The following is a 19,826-nucleotide window of genomic DNA, read 5'->3' as shown; positions in this document are numbered from 1 at the left end:
TGGCGTTCCCAGGGCTTGTTGGATAACTTGGGATAATCAAGCCAGGGACTGGAGGCTGTATGTAAGGATGAGGGGAAGAAGCCTGTGGCAATGTGAAGGAGGCCTCGGGAGAAATAAAGCTCCAGAAGGTTGTTGAGAGACATTTGCCGGGTGATGCCAGAGTTGGGGAGAGTGAAGGTTATGCAGGGGCACTGGGAGCAAGCAATGTGGAGGGGCTGGGGGGTTCACTGCCAGTGCCCACCCTTGCATTTGCATTTATGGCCCAATAACTTGATGACAACTCCTTACCAGAATTTGCAGTTGACTTCTCCAAGACCAGAGCTTGTGCAGTCCAGGCCTGTCTTTAGGCTGCAATTTCTGGGATTAAGGCAATGAAAATGTCACTGTTTTCAGGTTTTTACCACGGGATTTAAATACCCTGAGTCAAAAAACACGATCCAGAAATCCTGACCGTCTATCTGGAGGCACCTAAATTCAGCAGTGCTATAGACATGCTCTTTGGAAGGTCACCTAGTCCAACCTTCTACTCAAAGGGTATCCCCCTGTGTTACCTACAATTTTTCCTATCTTCCTCCAGGCTGCAGAAACCAAGTGTTCCTCTGCCTTAAATGCCCCCTTCAAGGAAAACCCCCAAAGAGGAGTCAGTTGGTGCACCCAAATTACACAATAGCTTGGTGGCTTCAGCACTTGCACAGAATATAAGACATCCAGAGTCACATAATTTGTCTGGGGCAGGGGCGGTGAGGGTGGGGACGGGGAGAGTCAACCTGCATTCCCCACCTCCCAGGAGGCTGCTGTAATCCCCGCATCATTCTGGGTGGCATCTCACCCACCCGTTTGAAGTGGTGAAACCACTTTCAGGCTTGTGTGCGAGCACTGCAGTTTGATGCTTCAGGCTGTCTGCTGGAACAGAGCAGATCTGCCTAGCCATTCCTCCTCCTGGGACGGCTTGTGTGTTTTGTGTTAAACACCTATAGTATAAAAATACTGCCATGGCCTTGCGTGAACTTTCTTTCTGGCCTGATGAATCCCTTCCTATCGAGCATGATTTCTATAGTAAAGGCTCCCTTTCCCCTCCATACCTCCCTGGGTAGCTAATAACCTGGTGATGAGGCCATTCTCTCACATAACAGTCAGTCTGGATTTGAGTCTCTTTAAGAAGAGAAAGGAGCTGAATCCCAGGTCTTCTGTTTTCTAGGGAGTGCTGTAATTGACAAAGCTTCAGAGTCAACAGAAGGTAGCACCCATCTTCTTCCAGATGTGTTTTTGAAAAAACTGGTAGGTGAGCACCTTCAAGATAGGGTTCTGATACCCTGAGGCTTCCTGCAGTCCTAAACTCTGTATCCTTGCTCCAGGGGGGTGGGATTTGGGCTGTGGCCCTATCAACTTGTTGCGGGCAGTCTGTTTTGTACCCTTTTCTGTCCCTGCAAGCATGCAAAGAGTTAGATGGTTAGTTTGGATTTCTGGATTTTTTTCCGGGGATGGGGCACTACGGAAAACACCACAGTTTTTAATTTGCTCACCCAAAACCTTGTTGGATTTAGGTCTGAGTCAGAGTCCTGCCCTTCAGAGGTAGGACTTCCTGCCGTTCAGAAATTAAATGTATCTGGCTCTGGTGCTGATCAAGGTGACTAAAGTCTTGAAAATAGGATGTGATCCTGGTCAAAATGACACCTATCTGACCCTGGATAGCCTGGAACAGCAGCTCTGCCTCGGCTGCCTGGCACGGTTAGGCCAGGAAGTTTCTATATGTGAGGTAGCGTGCTGGAATAGGTGCTCAGGATACCCAATTTATCACCGCTGCATTTCCAAACTGGAAGAGGAACTCATCCCACCTCCTTTGCTTCTCCCAGTGGGAAAGAAAAGTGTCCCTGCGATCCAGCGGTCATGATGGGGAAGAGCGGAAGCCCCAGCTTAGCCTTTGGTGGTGTGCTTGGCAGGCGTGTTGACCCTGATGAAACTGAGTCCTCGTCTTGACTAAATGAAGTCCCAGTCTAATCCAGCCCGCTGTCATACTTTTACAGTCAAAAGTTTATATTTTCTTTTCCCAACCAGTTAAAGAAATGGCCGGGTGGTTTATGCTCAGATTTTCCAAGTGACTATCGTTGGATCGAGGCCATGCATTGGAAATTTTTGCCCCAAAGGAAGAAATTTTGAGAAAGATTCAAATGATTCAAACCCAGTCTTTTATGAATGTTAGAAATATGCGCAGTATGCTTTGTTCACAATAGCTCTGTTTTCCCAGACAGAAGCTCCACCAACTGGTGGAATTGCCCTGGAATTCTGCAATACCACAGATGGGGAGGCTTGAATATTCCTGGACTGACTCAGCCTGTTCACTTTGCCTGGCTTGTAAGACAATAGGCGATTCTTTCTTGCTCGCGGAGATAAAAAATTAAAAGTAAAGGAGGTCGCATATTAACGAAAGGAACGACTCCCTTTCAGACAAACCCACAGACCGAACTGTGATCATATTAAGCAGAGGGGCTGTTGAGAGTATAATTCCTACTGCCCACGTAAGAGCTGATTAGGAATGGGAGAAGCCAGGACCAGACAAGGTTCAGACATGCAAGCATAGCAGATTATTAAATAAGGAGATGAAGAAGCATTCGGAGGGATCTTAATTTAAGTACATTAATTATGTAATAATGAAGCAACTTTAAACTGGATTTATCATGGATACACAAGAACTACATTGTGTGTTGGCCTTGATCCTTTCAGAAGGACAATCTTATTTGACTGTGTTCACTTAAAGAAAAATGAAAAAGGGGGAAAAAAAAAGCTCAAGCCCATCTTATCCTGGGCAAAGATCTTGAAGAGCATAACGTTTATTACAGAGAGATGGATCTTAATGAAGGATTGAGGCCATGTGGCTGGTTTATAAACCCCAAAAGTTAATATTTTTTCCCCCTCTACCTTCATAATTAATAAAATAATAGCAATTATCATTATTACTATTCTGTAAGTTCTTTTCCCATGGCTTCCTTCTGAGCCCTTCATTTCTAAATTTAATTCTTGAGTGGATTGTCAATCTCTATTCCTAAGGAGGAATACTACATGGAGTACTACAAAAATGAAACTGTATCATTGTAAGGAAAATAATAATTTCTACCAGATAATCATTTAAGCTTATTCAGCAGGCACTGGCGTTCTGGCAGACTAATACTTTCTGTTCGTGCTGACAAAGGATAGCTCCTCAAAAGCATCAGCGTGTTATTTATTTACTTTTCCTAACATCTTTCTATGAGCAGAGCCTTTTAAATTCCATCTGTTTTTATTACCTTGTCTTTCCGGTTACCCTGTTTGTTTTACTCCTCATGTTCCCTAAACCATGTACCTGTGTTACTGGGCATTGTGTTTCATTTACTCTCCCGTTCACCTCTTTGTAGACTGCATTTTCTTGCCTTCCTCCTATTTCCCTGTCCGTTTCTCTCCCTTCTCGCTACTGTGCTATCTGCACCTCCCCTTTCTGAGAGCCATTGGGCAGCAGTTCCTCAGCTGGGGTAGAACGAGGGGCTCGAGGAGAGGACAGTGGGAGAGTTCAGCTGCCAAGGCAACCAACTGTCCAGGTGTTGCTTTTTGCTCCATTTCGGTCGTGGCTTGTGTCTTTGCACAACTTTGTTCCCCCATCTGTAAAACTGCACCAAGGGATTTAAGAAATAAAGGCACAGAAATGAAAACCAGTTACTATTATTGTTTGCATCTCACTAATGCACACGGCCTCAGAGCCATCAATGGCAGTAATTCCTTTTATTTTTTTCTTATATAAAAGAAATGAATAATTTACCCGCGAAGATCTGGGCTATTTCTTTCAAGCTTATCACTTCTTAAAGATCAGAAGCGGGCTCTCGTATCATGTCACAGGTTAAGAGAGTTTAAGCATCAGCTTTCTTTGATTCTGACTACAACTTCTGGCATCTCTGAATCAGCTGAGACATGCTGTTAGAGTGAGATGATGAAATCGGTTCCATTTCCACCCCCCCCTCCCGGCACTATATGCCAAAGACCAGACTGTGCTGTACTCACTCCAGGCCTGAGCTTATGGCCCTACCTCCAGGAGTGGGGTGATGAGCTCAGAATCTATTATTTAGGGTTGTGGAAATCATCTTAAAAATCCAAACTTGAGTGAAACCGGCAAGCCATGGCTGCCCAAGCCCATAGTGGGCTGGAAGTGTCCTACCTGGAGCTACATTAGGTGGGCTGGAAATGTCCTGCCTGGAGCTATGTTCAGCGGGCTCCTGTGTGCAGCCCTCTGGAGATCGTGGGAGTGAGCGGTGCCAAAACAAACTTGGGAAGAAAAGGAGAAAAGTGCGCCGAGGGCAGGTGTGCTGCTGGTGGAGCACCTTGTCGGGGAAGTTGCACCATTCCTCCTCTATCAGAGAGGAGGAGCCTGCTGCCATTTCTGCAGGAGAAGCGGTGAGGAAGGCAAGAGGGGATGCTATTGCCTCACGTGCTGCAGGAAAGCATCCGAGCTTTGAAACGTGTCAATCTGGAAGGTTAAACCAAAAGAGAAGCTGAATTCCTGACTTGGTTCCCTCCCGTTTGGAGGAGGCAAGGAACCCGACAGCCTCACCCAATTACAATTCATGCTCCCCAAAAATCTTGCAGGTGGAGCACGATGTGAGATGGTGATGCAGTTCGAATAGCAAAAATCCACAGCACCAAGAAGTGAAAGTGAAAAACCATCTAAACACCAGCTTTAGAAAAACAACCATCGCTGCTTCTGGGGCGCCTAGAGCAGCCATCCAAAGTTGGGGAAAGGCTGCATGTCCCAGTGGTGGAGACGAGGGGGAGAGTTGACAACAGGAGAGAGATTCCATGCCTCGTCTTCTGCTGGATGAAGTGAATCCTCCCTCGGGTGTTGGGGCTCAGCGAAGGCCAACAGGAAGGTCTGTGGTGGAACCCGAACATCAGCAGAGCCACTCACCGCTCCACCAGAAGATGCTGCATCTGTTTTTTCTAGTAAAAGGAGCTCCCCATTTTCAAAGGAGCGAAGCCATAATAGATTCTCCCCGATTCCCGTGATTCTGAAATAAATAAAAACCCACCAAATGTCTTCGCAAAGCGTATTTAAAGTTGGCATCGTTCTGCGTAGGCGCAGCCCACCTCAATACTCCATTTGAGTATTCAACGTTTGAACAATCTCCTACTTCTTGCTACGACGTATTTTGTATTTTCATCAGGAATTTGTTGAGGGCGATGAGGCAAAAAGCTTTATCACATCGCAGTTAAATTTAGCAATAGAAGCTAATGCAGAATTAAAAGTTCCGGGCAATTTAACGAACAAATTTCTTTCCCGTTTTCTCTTTCCTTCGCCAGAGCTCTCACGCGCTGGGCGCTAGAATAACTCTGGCATTTTCATCCCACCAAAATTCCCGGCTGATCATTCTGCGCATTCGTGGTTCCATCCAAGGAGGTGGTGGGGGGGGAACAACCAACCTTCCCGCCATCTGTTCTGAATTAGGTATCTTTTCCTATTATGTTGCCCCGCTTTATTGTTTATGTTGTTACAAAATAGTAACTTAAATTCGCAGTGTTGGTACCCTTAAGAGTTTAGGCGATTCCCGTTAATTTTCCATGCTGCTCTTATTAAATTAAGACGAAGGAATAAGTACCCTGTTTCCAGCAGATCGGTAACACCGCCCAGCTTCACCTTTTTATCGTGAAATTATACTTTTTCCTAGCATGGTGTTTTCTCCATACTAAGAGCCCGAAAGGGTATCATAAAATAGCCTTTTATTAAAAATCATGTCATTCCACGATCTAGCTGTTCAATTGCCTTTTGTTTTTTTTCATTGCTCCGCCGTATCACAAACATTTCCCGCGGGCGCAAATTACCCGCGGATTTCGTCTCCCACCCGCGGCACCCCATCAAATCCCATTAATTTTTAATCCGCGCTGAACGGGGGCGACGGGGAACGCGCCGGTTTCCCCGTTGTTTTAAAACTCCACCCGCCGCCGAGGTGAAATCTACCCGCGTCCCTTCGCCCCGTCGCGCGTGGTCACCGGTGTCAGGGTTACGGAACCCGGCGCCTTTAAACCCGTTGCCCGCGTTTGGTCGCGGGGTGGGGGGGGGAGGACGGACCCTCTCACGAAACTCTCCCGTCTCTTCGGGGATCGTCGGCGTTACCGGACTTTACCGTTGTGGTGGTGGGGGGGGGGGCGGTGCGTGACGACCTCAGGCGGCAGCGGGTCCCAGAGAGGTGACACCCCCCCCCAATCCCCGGCCGCGGGGCGCGGGCAGGTGACGGCGGCCGCGGCACGCGCGCCCGGTCCCGTGACGCCGCCGGCGGGGCTTGGAGCCCGGCCCGCCGCGCGCCCAGCTGAGCGCCGCGTGACAGCGCCGGCGGCGCCAACAGGTGTCCCCGCGCGCTGCCGGGATCCGCCGGGGCACCCCCCGTGTGTCCCCGTGTCCCCCCGCTCGCCCGTTCCGGGCCGGCCCCTGGCCCGGCGCCCGGGCCGTGCTCTAACCACGAGGTTCCCCCGGGACGGGGGGGTGGCCGGCGGCGGGCAGCGGGCCCTGTCGGAGCGTGTGGCTTGAACCGTGACACCCTCCTCGGCGCCGGTTGCACCGGGGAAGGAGCCGCTGACCTCCCGCTCCTCCCACGCGTGGGGCCGCCGGGGAACGGGGGGAGAAGGGTTCTGAAGCTGCCGAGGGGCCGCCTGGCCGCCGCTGCTCGGCCCACACACCCCGCGGAGCGAACGGGCCCCCCGTCGGGGGCTCTGGGGGCAGAGCGGCACCCGCCGGGCCCGGGCGGCGACTCTGCTTCCCGGAAGCCCGGGGCCGGCTCTTACGCTTTTATTTTCCGTGGGGTTTTTCCCGGGGATGGGGGGCGGGGGGGGAGGAAGAGAAGGAGGAGGAGGACAAGAAGGAGGGGGAATCCCCACCCGGCGGCACCGCTGCCCCGCACCGCCTGCCCCACGGCCCCCCGCCGCGCCGCCCCCGCCAAGCGCAGCCGCCGCCGCGCGCCGCTCGGGTCCGGCTTCCCCTGCTCCTCCGTGGGGGCGGGGCCGGGGCCGGCCCGTCAGCTGACGGCGCCTACGCTGCGCGCGCGGCGCGGTCCCGCCCCCCCCCTTCGCCGTGGCGCGCGCAGATGGCAAACAAACGGCCGGCGCGCCGCGCGCCTCCCTTTTTTTCTTTTTTTTTTTTCCCCTCTCCGCCTTCTCCAGCTATAAATAGCTTGCACCGTGCGTGTGTCACGTTCCCATTACGTACGCCTTACGCTGACGCACGGGGGCGGGCGCGCTCCGTGACGTCAGCACGTATCCGGCCAAGCTATAAATAAACTTCCGGCGGCGCGTGCCAGGGAGGGCGGGGCCGGCCGTCCGGCGGGCGCGAGAGGGCCGCCGCTACTGCTGCTGCCGTTGCCGCTCCCCGGGGAGCGGGCGGCCCCGTTGCCGTGGCGACCGCAGCCTCGTTTCCTCGGGCGGCGCCGCGCGGGGGGCCCCGGGCCTAGGCCCAGGACCAGGCCCGGAGCTGCCCTCGCCTCGTTCCGCCGGGAACCCCTCTCCCAGGCCCGCGGAGAGGAGCGCCCGGGGGGCTGAGGGCAGGCCCCGGCCTCCGGCTGGAGGGGGCTGGGAGGGCGGGCGGGCCTGTCCCGCTCTGCCGGGCGCTTCGTCGCTGCTTTCGTATGGAGCCGTGCCCCCTCCTCTTGCAGTGCGGCACGGCTCGCTGCGCACGTCTTAATTACATACTTCTAATTAGTTTCCCTACCGCGGAGGCCGTTTGGGGCAGGGCGGGGTGAAGGCGTGGCGCTGTAGGAGGCTGTGGCGATGTGCGAGGTTCCTGTGGGCTGGGAAGGGGAGCGGGCTCGGGAGCTGCCCTCCGGTGCCCGTGTCGCAGCCCCGCTGAGTAGGGCAGCTGCGTGGCAAAGGGCACCCTTTGCGGAGGGGTGAGCTGCCTTCCAGCAGCAGGTGATGCAGCCTTTTCCCCCTTCTCACCCGGCTGCACGGCAAGTTCAGAGCTGTAGCAGTAGCAGCCATGTGTTTTAAATCGTTTGCCTTCGAGCGTTGACTGTGAGTTAGTAATTCAGCAGTTGCTTTGCTGTCGGCCCAAGTCCGTGTGCGGTCAAGATGGGGTGCGTAGCAGAAATGGTAATTTCAGCGATCCTGTACTCATTCTAGTCAGAGATCCAGATCCCAGATAGAGTTTCAGGGAATTCATGGGCATTTTAGCTGGCTGTTAGAAATGTAAGTAAGTAATGTATTCCCTGCAACACAGCAGGTTCTCATAGTCTTAGCTGCAACAATCTCCTAGGAAGGAGGTAGCGCTTTTTTGGATCCCTTTAGGAGGAGGGAAGTGAATGTAGCTCTTGCAGACTGGGCAAGTGCTCTGACCACTTGTCTGCTCTGATGGCTGGTCTCGATGTCATCAGTACGTATTAGGCCCCTCAGGGCAAGGGGTGTAGCAAGATAATTCATTTTGCAAGCAGCTGTGCTGGCTGAAGATGCAACTCTCCCCCAGCGATTTGCTGCCTTTCCTCTGCCAGAGTTACCGCCCCCGCAGCTCTTGAGTTAATATTGGATAAGTGTGCAGCTGGGTGAACTGTACTAATTTTGCCTGAAGCACACCAGGGAGGATTCGTACGATCTCCCTTGCTGGCAGAGGTTTAGACTTGGTTATCTATGGCGCATAGATGGTGGCAGCATTATATGGCAGCAACACATTCACCTGACACGGTGATGTTTGAAAGAAGATACCTGCCCGTTGCTTTAGGCACTGGGACAACTTGTGAGTACGTGGTGTCTCTGGGATTCAGGTGGGTAGGCCAGTGCTCAGGTCAGTCGAGAGGGTAATACCTCTGGGTCTGTTCTCAGCAACGCTAGATGCCTGAGTAACCTCTTCTGGTCAAAGCGTGGGCATGGGTGGTGTGTTTCGCTCTTGTGTGTGTGCATCTCGCTTGCATCCTAAATGTATAGGGCTGGGTTCAAAGATAGGCCTGCTAGGCTGTCTAACAACCTATTGATAAACAACTCTGGAAAAGAAGTCCAATTCTGGTAGTCAAACTACTGCTAAATAGTATGACAATTAAATTATTGTCTGTTTTTGATTGTAAGCTTTCTGGGCGGGAGAGTGTCACGCTTGTTGGCCATCTCATGCGTCTTATTGCTTGCACCAAGCTGTGTGGTTTTGTTTTGTTTTTTTCCTAAGTCTTTGTAAAGCAGTAACAAAGTGTAAATAGCAGATATACTTTATAAAGTCTTATGGTGCTTGGGGTTTCAGGAAATCCAGCAGTCTTAATTGTTTTCTTCCGCATGGTATTTTTGTGCTTAATTTTGTAGGTCAACATCTAAAACTTGATTTGTTTGCTTAAGTTACAGGTTATAAAGCTAGAAAGCACTTGATGTTACACTCTTTTGTCTTGTGCTTTTATATCAATGGAATTTAAAAAGTAACTTCTCCCATTAAGAGAACTGTCCATTTAGTGATTTAGGGTTTCCACTGAGTTCTTTGCATTTGGGGAGTTTTGTATGCATTTTCTAGCCCTGGTAGAGCAGACAAATTCATTTCTGTCTTTCTGCAGATAAAGTGAAAATTTTACAAGTAGCAGTGGGTTGAATAGTGATACTTGTAATTTATGATCTCTAGTCGGCTTTCTAGGGCATATCTGACATAGTAGTTTCTTGGAGATTTTGGAGAATTTCTTAATCTTGCATTTTTTTGGAGGTGTACCCTTCTCTGATGTATGTGGTCTGTTGGAACATCATACAGAGACTATGTCAGCCTTCCGGGAGTTCAGCTTTTATGATAATATCAGCTTCAGTTTTCAAAGAAAATGGTTTGCTTCTTCAGTAACTGCATTCTTGGAGAGAAACTCGGTGGTTCTGCCGTTGCTTTATCTGTAAGGTTTATAATTTGCTGGAGAATTTGCCTTCATAGCACATGTGGCTGCAGAGGTGAGCTGAAACTAGGAGCGGTTTGGTCATCTGTGATAGACTTCCTCTGATGTTTTCCACTATTGCAATAAGATAGATTACCTGCAACATCATCAGTGGGACAGCTGGTATCTTTGCCTCTACCTAGTCATCCTCAAAGTATGAATTCCAAGCCATTGGCAGCTGTCTAGAGGCAGGTGAAAGGGATGAAAGGATCTAATTATGAACAAGCCCTCAGACTAACCTACATCTCTGAAAGTGGTGGAGTCAAGTCACAGCACTGTCTTTCCCGGAGAAGTTGACTTAGTATTTCCGCCCTGTGATATTTCAAAGAGAACTATGGGGAGAGTTATCGTACAGTGCCACTGGTGGGCAAAATGAGATCTTTAGATGTATTTGCACAAAACCACTGTTAGCGAGCTTCTGTTAAACCGATCTTGAGCCTCTTCTTATTGAGCCTTGTGCCATTTGATGCCTAAAGGTCTTCTGCAGGGTTCCAAGTATGTTACTGGTTGGACATTTAAAGGTTTTTGATAGCAAAAGCACTTGTGTGCAGTGAACTCTCTTCCCCCAGCAAAAATAGAGGTGGGACACTTGCCAGTGGTCTGAGGAAAGCTGACTTTAACGCTATGTCGCTTCTCACTCCCAGGTCCCAAGGCCTTGAATTAAGGAGGATGATAAAGGTGGGAAGTTAGAGATAATCTTGGTGGGGCTCAATCTAAACAAAAAAAGTGACTCTTTCAGTTTATGTGCATAGGCAGTAATTCTACCAGTGTTGTGCCTCGTTTGAATAGAAGATGTGTTAAAACAGAACAAAGATAGAGCTTAGGGGAAAGCAGAGAAAGATGATTATGACACAAAGCCATAATGGCTTTGTAGGGTGCAGTAATGAAACAAAAAACTAGTCTCCTTTATAAGTTGTCTCCCCAGGCTCAGATACCTCTTAATTCTCAGTGCTGGGAGTAAATGTTCTCTGCAGTGATGCTGTCTGTGATCAGGCTAATCGGTAGCATTTCATTGCAAATGGTAAACAGTAAACATATTTTTGCAACAACAGTTGATCATAAGAGAATCTGATATTAATGTGACAATATTGTACATTCTTTGAGTACTTTGTAAAAAATCATCCTTTTCTGGAGTATTTCTTTTTGAAAGGTTTGACTTCAGGTAGACTGGCATACTTCTGTCAGTGAAGCTGCTCCAGTCTGTTTTACAGAACTCAATGTGTCAGATATATTTTTTTTAATAAGAAAAGCATTCTATTACTTCTGTGATGTATGTCTAGGTGCAAATTTGCTAACATTTATCTTGAGCAAATTCTTGTTGCTTCTTTTCCAGAAATGTTTAATTTGTTGAAGTGAAGAAAATTAAGTTAGAAAAACATGTTTGGATGGAATATAAGAATGTGCATGATTGTATTAACCTCTAGTTTGGTATTTGAATTGCTAAAAAGTGTGGCTTGGTACAGTTCTTGAATATGATTGTAACAATCCTGCATGCAAGGGTTCCATGTTCTAAGAAATGTTTTAATTGGCATTGTTTTCCTTGCTCCCTTGTTTTTCTTTTCATGAGAAGCAAAATTTCACATGGGGTTAACTTCGTGACTTGAGTGGGACATGGTAAGCAGAAGAGCACAAGATAATGTGGTTTGTTAATGTCAGCCTTCAGCTTATGTCTGTGGTCACACTCAAAAATGCCCTTCTGAGTTTCTTGGCCTTCTGTTCTTCTTTTCACTCTGATCTCTCTTCTGTGTTATACCTCTAGAGTTTCCAGTCTCTGTTCTGGGTCTCCTTCCTTCCACAATAGGCCAGTTCTGGACTTTCCCACTTCCCATTTCTCTAATTGACTAGTTTTGTTAATTTATGTATTAAAAATAAGGAGTGGTTTCATGTTAGCTTTCTAGGGTTTTAATAAAACTTATATTTACGTTTTTTTTCAAGCTAATCTGTTTGTGGAAGAAGTGCTAATGAAACCTGGTAATGTCTAAAGCATGTGGCTTTTTCTTGTCCTACATTCAGCCTTTCCTAAACATTTTTTGACATTTGGTTTTCATTATGCACTCTTTTGCTATTGACTTTGTCATTCATAACTGACTTCAGTCATGAACAGACACTAGAAGGGAGTTTTGCTCTGGGATCTGGCATGTAGCGGAGACAGAGCTACTCACGTACAATGAGATTTGTGCACGCCTTTCCTTATGATGGTCTCTTCTACTAGTGAGCAATCTTCCCTTCTCCCTGTTAGTTGGTCTGCAACTTGAACAATCTTCCATGGCGAAGCTAAGACTTTTGCACTGGGAAGGAGATGCAAGCCTGAGACATGATCTCTCTGAGGAAAAGAATCAATCTGCCTTTAATATTATTAAGGCCTCTACAGCAGCAAGCAGTCATGGAGGATTGGTGAATGCTTTCCGTTTCCTGTTCCCCCAAGGTGATTGGAAGTATTTGGAGAAAGACTAATCCCCTCTATTTTGCTCATAGAGATCTGAGGAAAGGCAACATAGTCTTTCTTTGTGGGAGGGGCACTGGTTACTCTCATGTTAGCCCTTGTAATCCAGTGTGCCAAAGTGATTTGGTATTGTATGCATTTGCAGTAATTTATTTACAGCAATGTACTTGGATACATTTATTGCTCTCTTTCAGTTAATTTGGTACTTAAAAAGTGCATAATGCAGTTAATTAACACTGCTTGTGCTTTAGTTGTGGAAGCAGTACTGCAAAAGTAACGAAAGGCAGAAATAACTAGTGCAGGCATCTGCAATATGTTTTAATTTCATTTGGATCTCCTCAGTCAGCGATGGGGAAAAGCTATAAAATGGACGATTGAGGATTTAAGTGGTTTTTCTTGTGTGTGATCATTTGGACATTGGGCCAGTTATTACAGAATCACAGAATGGTAGGGGTTGGAAGGAACCTTCAGAGATCATCTAGTCCAGCACCCCTGTTAGAGCAGGTTGGACAGGAACATGTCCATGTGGGTTTTGAATATCTCCAGAGAGGGAGACTCCACCACCTCTCTGGACAGCCTGTTCCAGAGCTCTGTCACCCTCAAAGTAAAGAAATTTTTCCTTATGTTCAGATGGAATTTCCTGTTTTCCAGTTTGTGCCCATTGCCCCTTGTCCTGTTGCCAGGCACCACTGAAAAGAGTCTGGCCCCATCCCCTTGACACCCGCTCTTTATATATTTACAAGCATTGAAGAGATCCCCTCTCAGTCTTCTCCAGGCTAAACAGACCCAGGTCTCTCAACCTTTCCTCATAAGAGGAAAGTCCCTGATCATCTTTTTTAGCCCTCTGCTGGAATCTCTCTAGCATTTCCTTGTCCTTCTTGAACTGAGAGGCCCAGAACTGGACACAGTACTCCAGATGTGGCCTCACCAAGGCAGAGTAGAGGGGGAGGATGACCTCCCTCAACCTGCTGGCCATGTTCTTTTTAATGCACCGCAGGAGACCATTGACCTTCTTGGCCACAAGGGCACATTGCTGGCTCATGGTCAACTTGTTGTCCACCAGGACTCCAAGGTCTTTCTCTACAGAGCTGCTTTTGAGCAGATCAGCCGCCAGCCTGTACCGGTGTATGGAGTTATTCCTTCCTAGGTGCAGGACCCTACACTTATGTTGAATTTCTTTAGATTCCTCGCTGCCCAGCTCTCCAGCCTGTCCAGGTCTGGCTGTATGGCGGCACAGCCTTCTGGTGTGTCAGCCACTCCTCCCAGTTTTGTATTATCAACAAACTTGCTGAGGGTACACTCTATCCCCTCATCCAGGTCATTGATGAATATGTTGAACAAGGCTAGGCCCAGTACTGACCCCTGGGGAGCACTACTAGTTACAGGCCTCCAATTGGACTCTGTGCTGCTGATCACAACCCTCTGAGCTCTGCCATTCAGCCAATTCTCAGTCCACCTCACTGTCCACTCATCTAACCCACACTTCCTGAGCTTACCTATGAGGATGTTATGGGAGACAGTGTCAAAAGCCTTGGGTCAAAGCAATTATTGGTGGAGATGGTTGGGTAGGGGAAGTGTGGTTGAACAAGAGAAATGATTTGGAAATCATTGTTGATCGAACTTGGTAGAACTGATAAAAAGGAGAAATGGAAGGTAAGCAGTCATTTTTAGTATTTTATAAGATCTCTTACAGGTGGTGAAGGCTGGAGTAATCGCATGGCAGGCTTCTTTTTTTTTGGGAGACTGAAGAAAATATGGGAAATGTCATACTGAATTCTGCAACTCAACAGTAAAGACTTTGATTTAGATCTTGTTTTTGAAGAAATCTATGGTGTAGGCAAAAACTGTTGATGTTAACCTCTACTTCTGAGTGATGCGTGAATACTCCTTGGGGGGAAAAAAAAATCAGTTTGTGCATCTTGCTATAACAATTGTATAGATGTAAAGATGTGGGCTTGCATGTACACTTTCAGATGAACTGTAAATGTTTTCTTTTTGAAAACTGTCCTAATTGTTTCTTAAATCTGAAGAAAGGAGTTATGTTAAGTATTAAGCTAAAATAAATTCTTGGCTGAACAGTGTGTGGGATTCAGTAGAGTCATGGATGCATAATTGTACAGATTTATTTATATTTAAAGAGTTTCCTGAATCCAGTTTGTGCCTCTTGCTTGTATAAATACTGAACCACTCCCTCCCCCCATAATTTCACAATAACTTTAGAAACTGTGATTCCTTGTGCTGTAGTTGGCTACTGACTTTTAGTAGCGGGTCATATGGTATAGATTTGCAAAGCTGACGCAAAATGGAGCAATTCATCTCCTCTGTAATACAGGCTGCTGAAAGCATATCACCCTGAAGTTCTGCTCATTGCAGTGTAACCCTGCTGAGTACCAAGACAAGTTCAAGGTTTTGGTTTTCGTCTTAGACTTTACAATGCGCGATGGCGATGGCCCAAGCCGCCTGAGGGAACACCTTCTGCAGTCACGGCCGCTCATGACAGCTGCATTCCACTGGAACAATGGCATTGTTGGCGAAATGGGGAATGAATGGGAGAGACAAACTGCTTCTGCAGCTAGCCCACAACTGAGGGATTCATTCCTGGAACACATCAGAGTGACTATAAACCTCCCTGTCCTCGGAATTAAGCGTAAAATTCACTTGCTTCAATCTCGACTTTCCACAATGACCGGGGGAAAAAAAAAAAAGAATCCCTAGGGTGTAGACAGGGATGATCTCAGTTTCTTTTTAAAAAACCCAAATAACAATGTATATAAAAATATAGGAAAAAAACTAGTGTAAATTTTTTTCCACTATTCCTGTGCAGTTTTTGGTAGTTTTCCTCATCACTCCTCAGAACTTTCACTTTGCTGGCCAGCAGTAAAAATACTACTTAGGCTTGTTTTTTGGGTGGGGAAAAATCAAAGAGGAGACAATAGAAAGCCAAGCGGAAAAGAAACACAGAAGAATGTTTCTAAAAATTTTAGCTTCTTTCTTTTTTTTGTCTGCTTCCCCCTTTCCTCTGCACATCTATTCTAATATACTTTTTATTTACAGATGTGTTATTGATTGTTGAAATGCAATGGTAGAATTTACTAACTGTTGCAGGAGTGTTGCAAGTGTTCTTGGGAGAAGAACTTCACTGGTCTGTTGTGGCTTGAATTTGAGTGAGAGTAAGGAGATCAAATAGCAGAGAGAAAATACCCACTGCGTTTTTTTTCCACAAAAGCATTGGACAATGTTGATGGCCCATCTGGTTGTTGTAGTCCTTTAGCTTGATAGTTAAGTTTTGGGCCTGAGCCTAAAGAAACTGTAAATCTGTTCTGAAATAGCTAACAAATGGCTCAGTCTTCAAAAACAGAAGTCCACCGAATCAAGGGTGTCATTAGAGGGTGACTAGAGACCGAGTGTCTGCACTGCCAAAGGAAGCTGGTGGGTGTCAGGTTCAGAACAAGAGGAGGTGGTTCTTTGCGCAGTGTATCGCTAAGCTCTGAAATTCCTCGCCCCAGGATATGACAAGTACTAGAAGTTTTCCTGGGTCCAAGGAGGCAGCCGCAGGGAGAAGCGAGCCATCAGGAGTTAGTAGTTATAAAGACACAGTGTGCAAACTCAGGAGTGGTTGAGAGCAGAAGGTCTTCCAGGGATGTGTTCTGATTCTGTTGCGTAAGCATTGTTTTTTAGTCAATATTGTGCAGAACGCTTGGTTAGGGGGATCACTGATCTGACACAGCACAGCTGTCTCTGTATTTTATGTTTAAAAGCAGTCTGTGGAGAATGGAGGGAATGACAAAGCTCACAGGGAAATCAAAGCTAAAGCTGGCTGTAAAGCAGTGCAGAAGATCTTGCAATTCTGCGTGACTGAGTGAGAAAATGGCAGATGAAGTTCAGAATGGATAAATGCAAAATAATGCACATGGAGAAAACCAACTAATTATATATACACAGTGATGTGCTCTAAATTACCTATTATCACTCAGGAAGGATCCTGGACTCATTGTGAATGGTTCTGTGAAAATGTCAGCTCAATACTCAATGGAGGTCAAAAAGGCAAGCAGAACAATGTTAGGAAGGGGTAGAAAGAGCAAAAAAGAAAAATATATCAGGCCGTTAGATGAATCCATGGAGATCTTGAAAACTGCATGCGTTTTGGGCCACCTTATCAAAAGGAAGATAGAGTAGAATTTGGAAAAAACCTGACCAAAGGAACAAGGATTGTTGGAATGTTTTTGTAATCAATTTCAGGAGAGAGGGATTGAATATGATAGCTCTCTGCAGAGGGATAAATGGTGGGTAGGAGGACATGGAGCAAATAATTCCTTTCTCAGTAATAAACCGTAAAGGAAAATGGAGTCGTCAGGGCGCAAGCTTAAAAGCAAGCGAGAGGAGGAAGAAACCCAAGCAAATAATTACATTGTGTCATTTATTGTTGCAGGTGGTTTGAATAAATAGGTTAAAGCAGTGATTGACAAATTAGCGGGACAAAGGTCTGGCAAGGATTACTAAACACAGGAGTTGTGATGCTGCTTCTGGTTCAGAAAGAACTTAAAACTGCTTGGGCCACTGTCGAGGTCAGTGAAATTATGGCCTGACATGGGGAGCGTGCCTTACATTCTCAGCGCTGATGTAGGGAGTAGTCGCTGTGATGCTCTGCAGTGTGGCTTGTCATGGACGGAACGTTTTGCTCATGCGATGTGGTGTGTGCGTGTATCAGTTGAGGAAAGGAAGGCTTTGTTCCTGAATAGAGAAAGATGGAAATAATTGAAATTCAGTGTGAAAAAACATACAGAAAACCATGGCCTGGTCTGTTGCCTGTCACACGTTGATTTGATGGGTGATTATAATATCAGAATGTTTATAAGCTTTTGGTAGGCTGGGGGAATATGATCTGCGGGGTGGTCTGAGGGTACATAGTCTCAGCTGCGCCTTAGTAGTGTCAAAGACCATTTTTTGGTTTCTCATTCCTCACTGCAAAGCCTCTTTTTTTCCCCTGAGTTTGTCTTAGTGATATGTTTTTTCAGACAAGTACCAATTCCTTTGAGACGTTTAGAGACACGGGAGATGGTGCTGTCTAAATTTGAGGTAGAAAAGATCAGAAGTTGGTTATTGCCTGTGGTTTTGGCGATACTGTAGCCGAAGCGCTCTCATTAATTCTCCCAGTCACTTTACAGAAGCCACTTCCGTCTGTGGAAGAGCAGCTGGCCATAACAGCCCTGAGAGTGGGTCCTGGGCTGGAGAGTACTCCTTTTCATTCCTGAAGCCTTTAAAAAGCAAGACAGGAATGAATTTGTCTGTATTTGTTAACTTTATGGACTTTGGGAAAAACATAACAACTAAGAAAGTCTTGTGAATACATAGATATACAGTATATCAGATGCATTTGCTGGATGACAATCTAATAACAAGAGGAGAAAATAAAACATATAAAGTTATTGTTTGTTACCTCTTCAAGACTGAATCGCTCACACTGGAAATGAAAGAAGCCTCTACTTTTCCAATGTATGTTTGTTTGTTTGGGGTTGGGTGTTTTGTCTGGGTATGTTTGGGTTTTTTAATAACACCCTGTACAAAGCAAGTGAGGTAATGCTGAAATACATGTTTTTTAGTGGCAGTCTGCTCAGCATGTGATAAAAAATACCGAGAAGTTGTCTACATGGAAAGTATCTCCTGAATCAGGTTGAAGGCAATAATAGAGATTCTGTGGTTAAAACTTCTGCCTAAGACAAAGTTCTGAGTATTGGTGTTCCAACTCCCTGTCTTCAAAAAAAAAAAAGCACAATAATTAGGTAGCTAGGGAAATAGTCCATACAAGGGACAAAGATGCTCCATGTAAGTAGGCCACTTTTCACAATTAATGAATAATGCTAAATGATTTTTAACTCTTAAAAATAATAAAAAAAATTAATTTGGTATATGTATGCTGGTTTGAGTAATTTCTTCAAGTTACTGGAAAGAATTCATTGTTGTTTTACACATCATGTTACTCTTACCTCCTGTAGCTAGGTCTTTGCTGAGGGCCTTAAGTGTTCATTTTACTGTTAGACAAGTGATTTTCAGCTTTGCCCAGAAAAAAGTGCAGTGGTGGAAGGAATACCTTTTAGAGCAAATTTAAACGTGAGAATTGTCTTTGGGGTTTTGTGGTCCCAGAGTCTACCAATGCTTTGGGGGTCTCCAGAATTTGAAATAACTTATTTAGGCTCTTTAAATTATGTATAAAAAATAAAGAAAGAAAACCCCAAACCCGCTCTCTGCATGGAAGCTAAAAATTTATCCCGAGTATGTTGCTCACTTTGCCAATAGCTTGCTTTGCACCTTTATTCATGCATCGACTAGAGGTTTTCTTTCAAGAAACTGGCTAGCATATATTTGATCAAATTTAATTATGCTGGACCAATAGAAACTGTTTAAGTCTTCCTTCCTGCAGTGCTGAGGAAGTTATGAGCTGCTAAGAAAGCTCGTGTTGTGTTTAAATATGACTCCATGAGTCACCAGTTCTTTATTATTAAAACAGATGAACTATCCTTATCTTTTTTTTTTCTGTTTTCTTGTTCTTTCTTTTCTTTTTGGTCTTTTAGAATTTAGCCAATTCTCTTCTACTAGTAGTTTTTACTAGTTTGGTCACTAGGGAGGTCAGACGTACTGGTCTTTGGCTCCTAGGATCCCTCTTAAATCCATTAAAAATTTTTCATGTTTTTAATCTTACATTTCCAGAAGCTGAAATGGATTTAAATGATAGGTTACATGACACACATGGTAGTTTTGTGATCTGGGGAAAAGCTCCTTTACACTTTTGCTTCTGTCCTGACCTGTTACAATACAGGATTCAGCTGACTCCGGGTTTCTGTCATGGCATTCGAATTCCGCTGGTCTTAGAAATCACTTCATCCCTGGTAATGATGACTTCTAACAGTAGCTGTATCACATTGTAGTCAAAATAGTGTAAAAACCCCACATCCCAAACCAACAAACAAATCTAAAAGGTAGGGAGCTTGTGAGAAAAGACCAGTAGGTAGGCAGCGGGTTGAGGAAGGTGAAAGTTTATTAACCTCATGGCATTCTGTACTTGTCTGTAAAATGGATTTCTTCAATAAAATTTGCCTTTGCTGATCCTTCACATGCAACTCAACCACTTTTTTTTTTTTTTTTTTTTTAAATCTGAAACACAAAGGGCTATGAAGTTGCCAAGTCCTTTCGATGGGGGACAGGATCAAAGATGCGACATGTGCACTTGAACACGTGCACTCGGTGTCCATGTTTCTAACGCCTTCTCTCTCTTTGGTCTGCTTGCTCCTTAATGTTTTTTTTCCAGTTCTGAGTGGGAATCAAGAGGGCAGGAAGGTGGAGGAAGAATGTGCTCAGCAGAATTGTTTTTCCCGGAGGCCCTCCCACACAGGACTTCTGGAAGAGGAATCTTCAGCTTCAGGACTCTGATGCATCAGTAGTGTGATGTCCTGCCTGCGCTTTTGGAGGATACATGTTTGGCTTTGCGGTTTCTGTAGGGAACTTCT

This window comes from Rissa tridactyla, chromosome 2, assembly GCF_028500815.1.
Source record: "Rissa tridactyla isolate bRisTri1 chromosome 2, bRisTri1.patW.cur.20221130, whole genome shotgun sequence".
NCBI classification, from domain to species: domain Eukaryota; kingdom Metazoa; phylum Chordata; class Aves; order Charadriiformes; family Laridae; genus Rissa; species Rissa tridactyla.
This window is presented reverse-complemented; position numbering follows the sequence as displayed.